The sequence below is a fragment of the Triticum aestivum genome, chromosome 1D (assembly GCF_018294505.1).
Source record: "Triticum aestivum cultivar Chinese Spring chromosome 1D, IWGSC CS RefSeq v2.1, whole genome shotgun sequence".
Taxonomy (NCBI): domain Eukaryota; kingdom Viridiplantae; phylum Streptophyta; class Magnoliopsida; order Poales; family Poaceae; genus Triticum; species Triticum aestivum.
In genome coordinates, this window is record NC_057796.1 from 28,084,226 (window position 1) to 28,096,048 (window position 11,823).

The window sequence follows — 11,823 nt, forward strand, 5'->3', positions numbered from 1 at the left end:
TGGTGAATTCCTTAAATTTGCCATGATACATGCACTAAAATTTGCCATGGTCCATACAAAAAATAAGTTTTATGGTAAAAAAACTAAAATTGCCATGGTCAAAATACTAAAATTGTCATGATCTGTAAAATAAATTTGCCATGATCTATAAACTAGATTTGCCATGATGAATTACTAAAAATTTCCATGATCCATGTAGTAAATTTGCCGTGGTTATCTACTATAAATTGCTATGCTCAATTAACAAAATTTGCCATGAAAGTAGTTGAAATACAATGGCAGCTTTAAAATCTAGAGAGAAAATAAGATGAAACATATAATGGAAACTTTAGTGTAAACACTTTGGAATGTTTAGTGTAAACATCATGGCAACTTTTGGCCAAAAAAGTCATCCAACATATCAACATGTGATCTAGTTTTGAAGATCTCGCCGAGACGGATATAATGGTGAAAACGGATTTTTAATCAGATTTTTTATTTAGGAGATAAAACATTTTTAAGTGTGAAAACCAAAAAGATTCTCGATGATGTCATCACTTTTGACGTGGAAAAATGGATGGTAATAGAGGTGTTTGGGCCAGATTGCTTCGTGCCACACGTGTGGGCGTTATCATTTGTGTTTATAATCCATGAACTTTTTGTCAGATGAACGAACTATTTTAAATCCACAATATTGTTTAAATTCATAAATCATATTTTAAACACGTAAACTGTTTTGATTTCTAGGGTTTTAAAATCCGTAAACTCTAAGACAAAGGGAGGAGAAAAATTGAGCAAAAAAACTCGTGCAAACAACCTAGGAAAGAAAACCTCGTGCGAACAACCTATGTACATTCTGAAGTTTTCTCGGTGAAAAATGACCGATAATGGCCGCACGTGATGCAATTTGCATACAATTCGGAAATTGTGCAAACCTAGCATGAATGCCTACCATGGGTATATGCCCACCTGCTGGCAAAAGTTGGTTTCATTTCATACATATCCAAAACATAGACCATGTTAAACGGAGTGTATCCGCGTAGGCGAGAAGTGTCCGTTTGGGAGTATGTTGTTTCTCGACATCCCTTAAATGGCCCCAGAATGGTCCGTTTGAGAGCGTTTTTTTGTCATCCGTCAACTAAACTCAATTTTTTATGAGGTTATATGATCAATTCAAAGCATCATGCCAAGTTGTTTGAGTTTTGGACAATTTGTATTTACTGGAGTTTTCTCGGTGCAAAATGGTCGATAAATGGTCGAACATGACGCAACTTCCATATGGTGTCGGCATCCGTTCAAATCTGACATGGATGCCTACCATGGGCATGCGCACCTGCTTACAATAGTCGGGGTCATTTAATACATGTCCAAAAATAGACTATATTCAATGGAGAGTATCCGGGTAAGACAAAAGGGTCCGTTTGAGAGTATTTTTTCGGCTTCCATAAAATGACTCCAATTTTTTCCATGAGCTTATATGATCAATTCAAGTTAGCATGACAAGGTTTATGAGTTTTCGACAATTCTTGCATTTTCTGGTCTTTTCTCGATAAAAAATGACCGAATGTGACACAACTTGCATATGTTTTCGGAATTCATTCAAACCTGGCATGAATGCCTACCATGGCACTGGTACAGCGAGGTGCTATACAAATGGTTTCTAACCCCTTGCCGCGATTGCATTTTGAACCATCGCCAAGTGAGTGTGAGGGATAGGGGGTCCTTCCCACACGACCCAGAAACTGTCGGGGATAGGCCCTCGGGTCACACACGCTGGGCAAAATGAGATCGTGTGTGATGGACGAGCGATCAAATACAATTATACAGGTCCAATCAGTTCCGGTCGTAAGTACATCCCACACAGTCAGTCCCAGACAAACGTTTCCGTTTGTTATATACATTCCACGAGTCGGTCCAAGGAATACGTTTCCGTTCTTATGTATATCCCACATAGTCAATCCAAGAAGTACGTTTTCATTCGTATGTACATCCCACACAGTCACTATAGGGAAAACATTTTCGTTCGTATATACATCCCACACCCATGCTCTAATAAATATAAGTGAAGCAAAAGAGCATTCTACAAATAACGGTTTTCTATGTGAAGAGAAACAGGCAACCCAAACTTTAAATGATATAAGTGAAGCACATGAAGCATTCTATAAAGCCATACTCAAAAGATATAAGTGAAGTGCAATGAGCATTCTATAAATTAACCAAGGACTATCTCATACCAGCATGATGCATTATTGAAATAAAAATAAAAAGCACACAATGCTCCAAGATTTACGCATATCACATGAACAAAACAAAAACTGAAACATGCTGATACTTTTTGAAGAAAGATGGGATGCCTTCCGGGGCATATGCCCAAGCTTAGACGCTTGAGTCTCCTTGAATATTTAATTGGGGTGCCTTGGTCATCCCCAAGGTTGAACTCTTGCCTCTCCTTCTTCTCCTCATATCGGGACCTCCTCGATCTTTGAACACTTCGTCCACACAAAACTTTAACAAAACCTCTGTGAGATCCGTTAGTATACTAAAGCAAATCACTACTTTAAGTGTTGTTGCAAACCCATTCATATTTTATCTTTGCATTATCCCTCATGCATTCTAACTTCTCCTGGTTTATACCACTCGATACACTCCATAGTTCCATCAAAACAAGCAAAACAATGCATCAACAATAGAATCTGTCAAAAACAGAACAATCTGTAGCAATCTAAACTTTGAGTATACTTCTGTATAAAATTTCTAAAAAATTAGAGCAAAATAAACAATTTGCGTTGTCATGCTGTGTAAAAAATTTAGAATTTTTGCACGTTCCAGTAAAAAAATGTAAATTCACGCACTAGGGTAAAAGTTTCTGTTTTTGCACCGCACATACCAAACAAGCAATCTAGTCATCCTAAAGGCAAATCTTGGCACATTATTTTTATAATACAATGAATTTGTACAAGGGGATAATTATTTTTGTTGAAAATTTTATGTAATCAAGGTTCACAAAATTTCCATGGCATGAACAAAGTTCAAGGACGTCCCCCACTTCAACGGTGTTCGTCTTTCTCACTTTCACTTTTCTTTTTGAAAAGTTTTAGGTTCCCCTCTATATTTTTTGTTTTTTAAACTTTATAAAAGCACATAACGGAAAAAGTGACTCTCTAAAACTTTTGGGTTATCTCCCTGGCAGCGCTTTCTTTAAAGTCATTAAGCTAGGCATATAAAGTGCTCAAGTAATCGATCCACCCGGATCCCAAGGTATATCAAAGCCAATTTTAATTAGCAATGATTTATAATTTAGTAGTGAGCGCAAAGCAACATATATCATGCAATGAAAAAGTCTAGCTCTCTTCTTATGCATCGGCATGTCATAAAAGAATAATTCATGTGCATCAAGTAAAGGCCAATACATAGTATAAGCAGTTTCTTGCAATTTTATCGTATTAAAAACATAGAGAGGCGGAGATGTAGTTCTTCTCTCATAATAATTGCAAGTAGGAGCAGCAAGCACATGCATACCATATCCATCAAAATCATCATGTGCAATAGTAAAACGCGAACCGTCAATATAATCCGTAATAAGAGCAAAGTTATCCAATATAGTGTAGTTTGGAGAATTCAAAAAGATAATAGGACTATCATGTGTGGGTGCAATAGCAACAATTTCATTCTTAATATAAGGAACTATAGCAAGTTCATCTTCATAAGCATTAATTAATATTGGTATCTTGGCCACAAGCATAGGAAGCATCAATGTCATAAAAAAGGCACTACTGCAGGATGCTGCTAACGCGACACTCGATCAGAGACCCTTTCACGAAATTGTGTATGATGCATTAATCACAAACGGGGATGTAAAAAAACCGTCAAAAAAGGTGCAAAACGTTTGCGATGGAGGATGCATCAAACACGGTTCAGCTAGTTGCGTGTGCGATGCAGGGCACACGGTTAACCCGTTCGAACTATTTGCGATGAGGCAGAACAATAGAAACGGGCAGCCAGATCAAGGTGTGTGTGATATAGGGCATACGGTTCACTCGGACGAACTGTTTTCGATTAGCGAACGCAACAGAAACGGTTCAACTTAACAAGATGTGTGTGATACGTGGCAAACAGCCGACTCGGATGAACTGTTTGCGATGAGAATTTACAACACAGACGGTTAATATAGTTCTAGTTCGTGTGCGATTCTGTGTGTACAAAAAACATTGAAAAATGCAAACTAGTTGCTTGCGGTGGCTAGGAGTATCGCACACGATGCGTCTGCGAGTACTCATGTGTGATTATTAGTAAGTTACACATGCATTTCCTTATGTTAACACTTGTGTGATAAATAACACGTGGCACCAGATACGGTATTCAGGTTGTGTGTGTGCTCCATTTAGTCTTCCCGCGCTCCAACGAATGCTTCCCGCGCTCCACATGGGTGAATTGTAAAATCCACGCCTATTCCCTCACCGGTTTTCCGCCACTAGCTAACGGCTTGCTGCATATAACCCAGGCAGCAACGCACCGCTGCGACACTCTGCGAAGATCTAGTCCTCACCCATCTACCATTAGTTATTCCAAGCATGCCAGGCAACGACCAAAGCTTCGACGTCGATGCCTACCTGCGTTACATCTTCGGCGAGGAGAACGAGCTGGTGCAGGTCGGGGAGCAAGAGCTTCCTCGACCGGTGCAGGCACCATGGCCCATCGGCAACGATATCGGCATCACAGTCCTTGGGAACACAATCTACATATTGCAGAGGAGGTGTGATGAGCAGTTTTCCATCCACCATGCAAAAGATCCAGAGCTGCTCGGTGGCATGATCGACGACCCACCCGAAGAACCGCTGTCACCAGTGCTCATTGAGAGCTTGATGCCCTGCAAGGAATGGGCAGAGAACCTCTGCGATTCAGTCAAGACAAAGGCATCCTGCGGCTTCATCATTGCGCGCGGCGGCCGTGTCAACCTCGATCCCGATGATGTGGTGGCCAGGCTCGAGCGCATCCTTGGTGGAGTTGACGTCCCCGATGAAGTAGAACATTGCCAACGTGATACCTTGAGGATGCAGGTGATCGACGGAATTTGCTACCAGGCCAGAGATACGGAAATGAAGCGGTTCCGCGGAGTTTTCATGCACGCGATTGCACGCTGTCAAGCTCTTCTGGAAGAGGCCCAGCAGCCCCAAGAGCCTCCCAGCGCCAGCAGCTCCGTAGGTGGAGGCGGGTCGGGACACTCGGAGTGAACGGCCGCAAGGGTGCTATGCTGATCATGGAGTCCGAGAAGACCATCGTCGGAAGGCCGCCAACTCAGCCTTTTAGCTTATATTTTATTATAATTGTATGCATATGTAGGTCGTGAGTGTTCTGGGCCTTGCCGCATTTGGCATTTTAAATTATCCTGAATATGTAAGACAATTATTAAGAATTATTAACCATTGCCATTGTAACTTTGCCTCCACGGCGAGCAGAGCACGTGTAGGGACGCCAGAACGGAGCGCGCCACGGCCGCCTCAACGGCGAGCAACCACGTGGTCAACCTTTTGCCATCAATAATTTTTGACCTTGTTTCTCGTCACATTGCTGATTACAACGCAATAAGTAATTGCAAATCCGTTCACACCTATCAAACTAATATGTGTTGACACTTAGCACTGGGCTATAAACACTACCACTCGAAAATTACTTCATAGTTCCTCTCCTCATCACCCAAAAAACTGGTTTTTTCTGTCAAGTCGTTCCGCCATGACCGGTAGGAGGAGTTTAGGGTGGCCATCTTCATCATCCCGGCGGCCACCATGATGAGGAGGGAGTAGTCCACCCTCGGGGTTGAGGGTTTGTACCAGTAGCTATGTGTTTAACCTCTCTCTCTCTCTCTCTCTCTCTCTCTCTCTCGTGTTCTTGAGATGTCACGATCTTGATGTATCACGGGCCTTGTTAATATAGTCGGATCATATGGTGTTTTTGCCTCTCTATCTTGTTGTGATGAATTGAGTTTTCCCCTTTGAGATTTCGTTGTTATCGGATTGAATACTTTTATGGATTTGAGAACACTTGATATATGTCTTGCAATTGAATACTCGTGGTGACAATGGGGTATCGTATTGATTCACTTGATATATGTTTTGGCACTCAACTCGCGGATTCTCGAGGTGATATTGGAGTAATCAATGCATAGGGGTTGATGCACATTCTTGTCTTTGTTTCTCCGTTAGAAATCTTGGGGCACTCTTTGAAGTTCTTTGTGTTGGATTGAGTATTATGAATATGAATTTGTTTTGGTGTTATTTTAGTACGAACTCTAGGATAGATCAAACGGAAAGAATAGCTTTGTGTTATTTTAGTACGAACTCTTTAATAGATCGAACGGAAAGAATAGCTTTGAGGTGGTTCCGTACCCTACAAACATTTTTTTCTTATGTTCTCCGTTAGATAGGAACTTTGGAGTGATTCTTCATCGCACTTTCAGGGGTGGTTATATGATCCAATTATATTAGCATCATTGAGAGGTTGCACTAGCGAAAGTACGGACCCTAGGCCTCATTTTCAAGCATTGCAATACAGTTTTTGTGCCCATTTAATATTTGTTACCTTGCTGTTTTTATTTATTCAGATTATAAAAATATATGTCTACCATCCATATTACACTTTTATCACCATCTCTTCGCCGAACTAGTGCACCCATATAATTTGCCATTGTATTGGGTGTGTTGGGGACACAAGAGATTTCTTGTATTTGGTTGATGGGCCGTTTGAGAGAGACCATCTTCATCCTACACCTCTCACAGATTGATAAACCTTAAGTCATCCACTTGAGGGAAAATGGCTACTGTCCTACAAAACTCTGCACTGGGAGGCCCAACACGTGTCTACAAGAATAAAGTTGCGTAGTAGACATCACTTACCTTTCAGAACATGAAGAAGAAAGATTATTGAAAGTTCTAAGGAAGCACTGAGCAGCTATTGGATATACTCTTGATGATTTAAAGGGCATTAGTCCCACTCTATGTTAGCACAAGATTAATATGGAACCTGATGCTAAACCCGTTGTTGGTCACCAACGTCGGTTAAATCCGAAAATGAAGGAAGTGGTAAGAATGGAAATATTAAAACTTCCGGAAGCAGGTATAATCTATCCTATAGCTGATAGTAGATGGGTAAGTCATGTTCATTGTGTTCCTAAGAAAGGAGGTATTACTGTTGTCCCTAATGATAAGAATGAACTTATTACACAAAGAATTGTTACATGCTATAGAATGGTAATTGATTTTAGAAAATTAAACAAAGCAACTAGAAAAGATCATTACCCTCTGCCTTTTATTGATCAAATGCTAGAAAGATTATCTAAGCACACACACTTTTGCTTCCTTGATGGATACTTTGGCTTTTCACAAATACATGTTTCTCAACCTGATCAAGAAAAGACCACTTTTACTTGTCCCTTTGGAACTTATGCTTATAGACGTATGCCTTTTGGTTTATGCAATGCACCTGCTACCTTTCAAAGATGTATGACTGCTATATTCTCTGACTTTTGTGAAAAGATTGTTGAGGTTTTCATGGATGACTTCTCTGTTTATGGGAAGTCTTTTGATGATTGTTTAAGCAATCTTGATCGAGTTTTGCCGAGATGCGAGCAAACAAATCATGTCTTGAATTGGGAGAAGTGCCACTTTATGGTTAATGAAGGTATTGTCTTGGGTCATAAAATTTCTGAAAGAGGTATTGAAGTGGACAAAGCTAAGGTTGATGCAATTGAGAAAATGCCATGTCCTACAGATATCAAAGGTATTCGTAGTTTCCTAGGTCATGTTGGTTTCTATAGGAGATTTATCAAAGACTTCTCTAAAATTTCTAGGCCTCTTACGAGTCTTTTGCAAAAGGATATTCCTTTTGTTTTTGATGATGATTGTTTAGAAGCCTTTGAAACACTCAAGAAAGCCTTAATTTCTGCACCTATTGTTCAACCACCTGATTGGAACTTGCCTTTTGAAATTATGTGTGATGCTAGTGATTATGCTGTTGGTGCTGTTCTAGGACAAAGAGTTGATAAGAAACTGAATGTTATTCATTATGCTAGTAAAACTCTAGACAATGCTCAAAGAAATTATGCAACTACTGAAAAAGAATTCTTAGCAGTGATGTTTGCTTGTGATAAATTTAGACCTTATATCGTTGATTCAAAAGTAATTGTTCACATCGATCATGCTGCTATTAAATACCTTATGGAAAAGAAAGATGCTAAACTTAGACTTATTCGATGGGTCCTCTTGTTACAAGAATTTGATTTACATATCACTTATAGGAAAGGAGTTTAGAACCCCGTAGTTGATAACTTGTCTACGCTTGAAAATGTGCCTGATGACCCACTACCTATTGATGGTAGTTTTCTTGATGAGTAGTTAGCTGCAATAAATGTTACTCATAATACTCCTTGGTATGCTGACTATGCTAATTATATTGTTGCTAAATATTTACCACCTATCTTTACTTACCAACAAAAGAAAAAATTCTTCTATGATTTAAGACAGTACTTTTGGGATGACCCACATCTTTATAAAGAAGGAGTAGATGGTATTATTAGACGTTGTGTACCTGAGCATGAACAGGGGCAAATCATTAAGAAATGTCACTTCAAAGCTTATGGAGGGCATCATGCTGGAGATGGAACTGCTCATAAGGTATTGCAATCCGGATTTTATTGGCCTACTCTCTTCAAGGATGCCCGTAAGTTCGTCTTATCTTGTAATGAATGCCAAAGAATAGGTAATATCGGTAAGCGTCAAGAAATGCCTATGAATTACTCACTTGCTGTTGAACCATTTGATGTTTGGGGATTTGATTACATGGGACCTTTTCCTTCCTCTAATGGGTATACACATATTTTGGTTGCTGTTGATTATGTTACTAAATGGGTAGAATATATTCCAACCAATAGTGCTGATCACAAAACCTCTATTAAAATGCTTAAGGAAGTTATTTTCCCAAGGTTTGGAGTTCCTAGATATTTAATCACTGATGGTGGTTCACACTTTATTCGTGGTGCTTTCCGTAACATGCTTTCCAAGTATGATGTTAACCATAGAATTACATCACCTTACCATCCTCAGTCTAGTGGTCAAGTTGAACTTAGTAATAGCGAAATAAAATTAATTTTGCAAAAGACTGTTAATAGGTCTAGAAAGAATTGGTCTAAGAAATTAGATGATGCACTTTGGGCTTATAGAACAGCATACAAAAATCCTATGGGTATGTCTCCTTATAAAATGATTTATGGAAAAGCTTGTCATTTGCCTCTTAAGTTAGAACATAAAGCATAATGTAGTCAAAGAACTCAACTATGATTTCAAACTTGCCGGTGAAAAGAGGTTATTTGATATTAGTTCATTAGATGAATGGAGAACCCAAGCTTATGAAAATGTAAAATTATTCAAAGAAAAGGTTAAAAGATGGCATGAGAAGAGAATCCAAAAGCGTGAGTTTAAAGTCGGAGAATATGTTCTTTTGTACAACTCTCATTACAGATTCTTTGCAGGAAAACTCCTCTCAAAATGGGAAGGCCCATATGTCATCGAGGAGGTTTATCGGTCTGGAGCCATCAAAATAAATAATGCCGAAGGTACTAACCCGAAGGTTGTCAATGGGCAGCGAATAAAATATTAAATCTCAGGTACGGCCATTAATGTTGAAAGTAATATTATCCAAACTTTGACACCGGAATAACACATAAAAGAGTCCTTCCGGAACACTCCAGAATCATGAAAATAAGGAGGACGTGATACGGTAAGTAAACGGACTCCAAAATATCCGCAAAAATATTTTTTGTCAGTTTTGGAATATTTAGAAAAATAGGAAAATAAGAAACTTCCAGGAAGCGTACCCTGGTGGGCACAAGACACCAGGGCGCGTCAGGCTTGCCTGGCGCACCCAGGTCGATTGTGCCCACCTGGGGAACCTTCCGGACTCCGTTTTTCTACCGTATGCTTGTCCTCCAAGATAAAAATTCTCTATATACCCCCAAACCTATTGACCACCGTATCGCGGAGAAATCCTCTGTTCCCTTCTTGTTGTTTCCGGTCAGATCTACCAAGCCAGGCATCATGTCTTCCTCCTCCTCCAACAACATGGAAGAAGATGCTTGGTTGATGAAGATCGAGCTGAAGAGGGAGGAGCTTACGGACACCGTCAAGGGAGACAAGGGCAAGGAGGCTACCGTAGATCCACCCTCGGTGGCAGAACAAGCGCTGCTGGTCGAGGAGGAAGAATACGATATCCTTAAACCTTACCTTGATCATCTTGCTCTGGCTGAGATTGAAGCCTTTCTCATCATTGAAATAGTTCGCATACAAAATAAGTATCTCACTCATGAAAATATTCTGCATCAAGACCATATCATCCAGCTCTGGAGCGTCATCCGTCGATTGGAGAATCTCTTGATCCTTAAGGATAGGATCCCTTCATCACCACCACCATCTTCTTCATCACCAAAGGAAAACTGAGTATCTGGTATGGGCACTCCCCTTGGCTTTCGCCAAGCTTGGGGGAGGTACCCCGGTATCGTATCACTCCCACTATCTTTTTGCTTTTACTATTTTAGTTCGATCCTTTTGCTTTAGTTGAATAAAAGTTTAGTTCGATCCTTTCTTTTCAAGAGCTTGCTTAGTGATCTATACCTGTAATCGCGTGCAAGATATATAATAAAGTTTAGTTTGAGTTTTTGCTTTCATTACTTTCTTGTTGCAATAAAAAGAAAAGATATAAATAAAAGGAAAGGAAATAAACCAAGGAAAGGAAATAAGTCAAGAATATCATATACTAATCTTATGGTAGGTGATGGCACCACATAAGGAAAAGTATAAGTAGAAAATTTTATTAGAGATTGACAAACATAGCATTAGTCAATGATGCAACTCATTAAAGAATTAATAAGGGAAGAGAAGATTCACATATAAATATACTATCCTAGAAATCTTTTGTGATTGTGAGCCCCCATCAAAATATTATATGCCAAAATTGTTGACGTTGGACAAGGAAGACAACTTAATGATTTATGTTTGTTCATATTCACATTGAAGTCATATTGTCATAGATCCTTTAACATGTGGTGCTTGCCCCCTATATTTGCTAGCCAAAAATTCCGCACTAAGTAGAGATACTAGTTGTGCATCCAAAAACCCTTAAACCCAAATCTCATTTTCAAGTGTCCACCATACCTACCTAGGGTTTGAGCAAGATCCCTCAAGTAAGTTGTCATCGGTGCAAAAAGGCAATAAAAATTGCTTCTAAATGTGTGAGATCACTTAGTGTAAGAGAAAATTGGGCGTTGAACGAACTTGTGATGGTGAAGAATAAAAGCGACAAACTACATAATAAAGGTCTCTATCATAAGGGGCAATGCAACATGACGTTCTTTTGCACTAAGGGGTTGAGCATACAAACAAATAAGCGCATGGTAACCTCTGCTTCCCTCGGCGAGGGGCCTATCTTTTACTTTTATGTGAAGAGTCAAAGTTTTCTCTCTGTTCCTTTTTATTTTCTGCTTTGGCAAGCATCATGTGGTGAGGAAAGATCTAGGCACATATGTCCAGTTGAATATGAGTAGCATGAGTTATTATTGTTGACATCACCCTTCAGGTGAATACATTGGGAGGCGAAACTATAAGCCCCTATCTTTCTATGTGTCTAGTTGAAACGTTTTGCTCATGTGTATGCGGTGAGTGTTAGCAAACATAAAAGACTATATGATGGTTGAGTAGGTGGACTTGCCTAAAGGCACCGATATGTGACCCTTCCTGAAAAGATGATGAATTGTAGTTGCAAAGTTGACTGAGAACATAGTTTGTTGGTTTCTAATAGAGT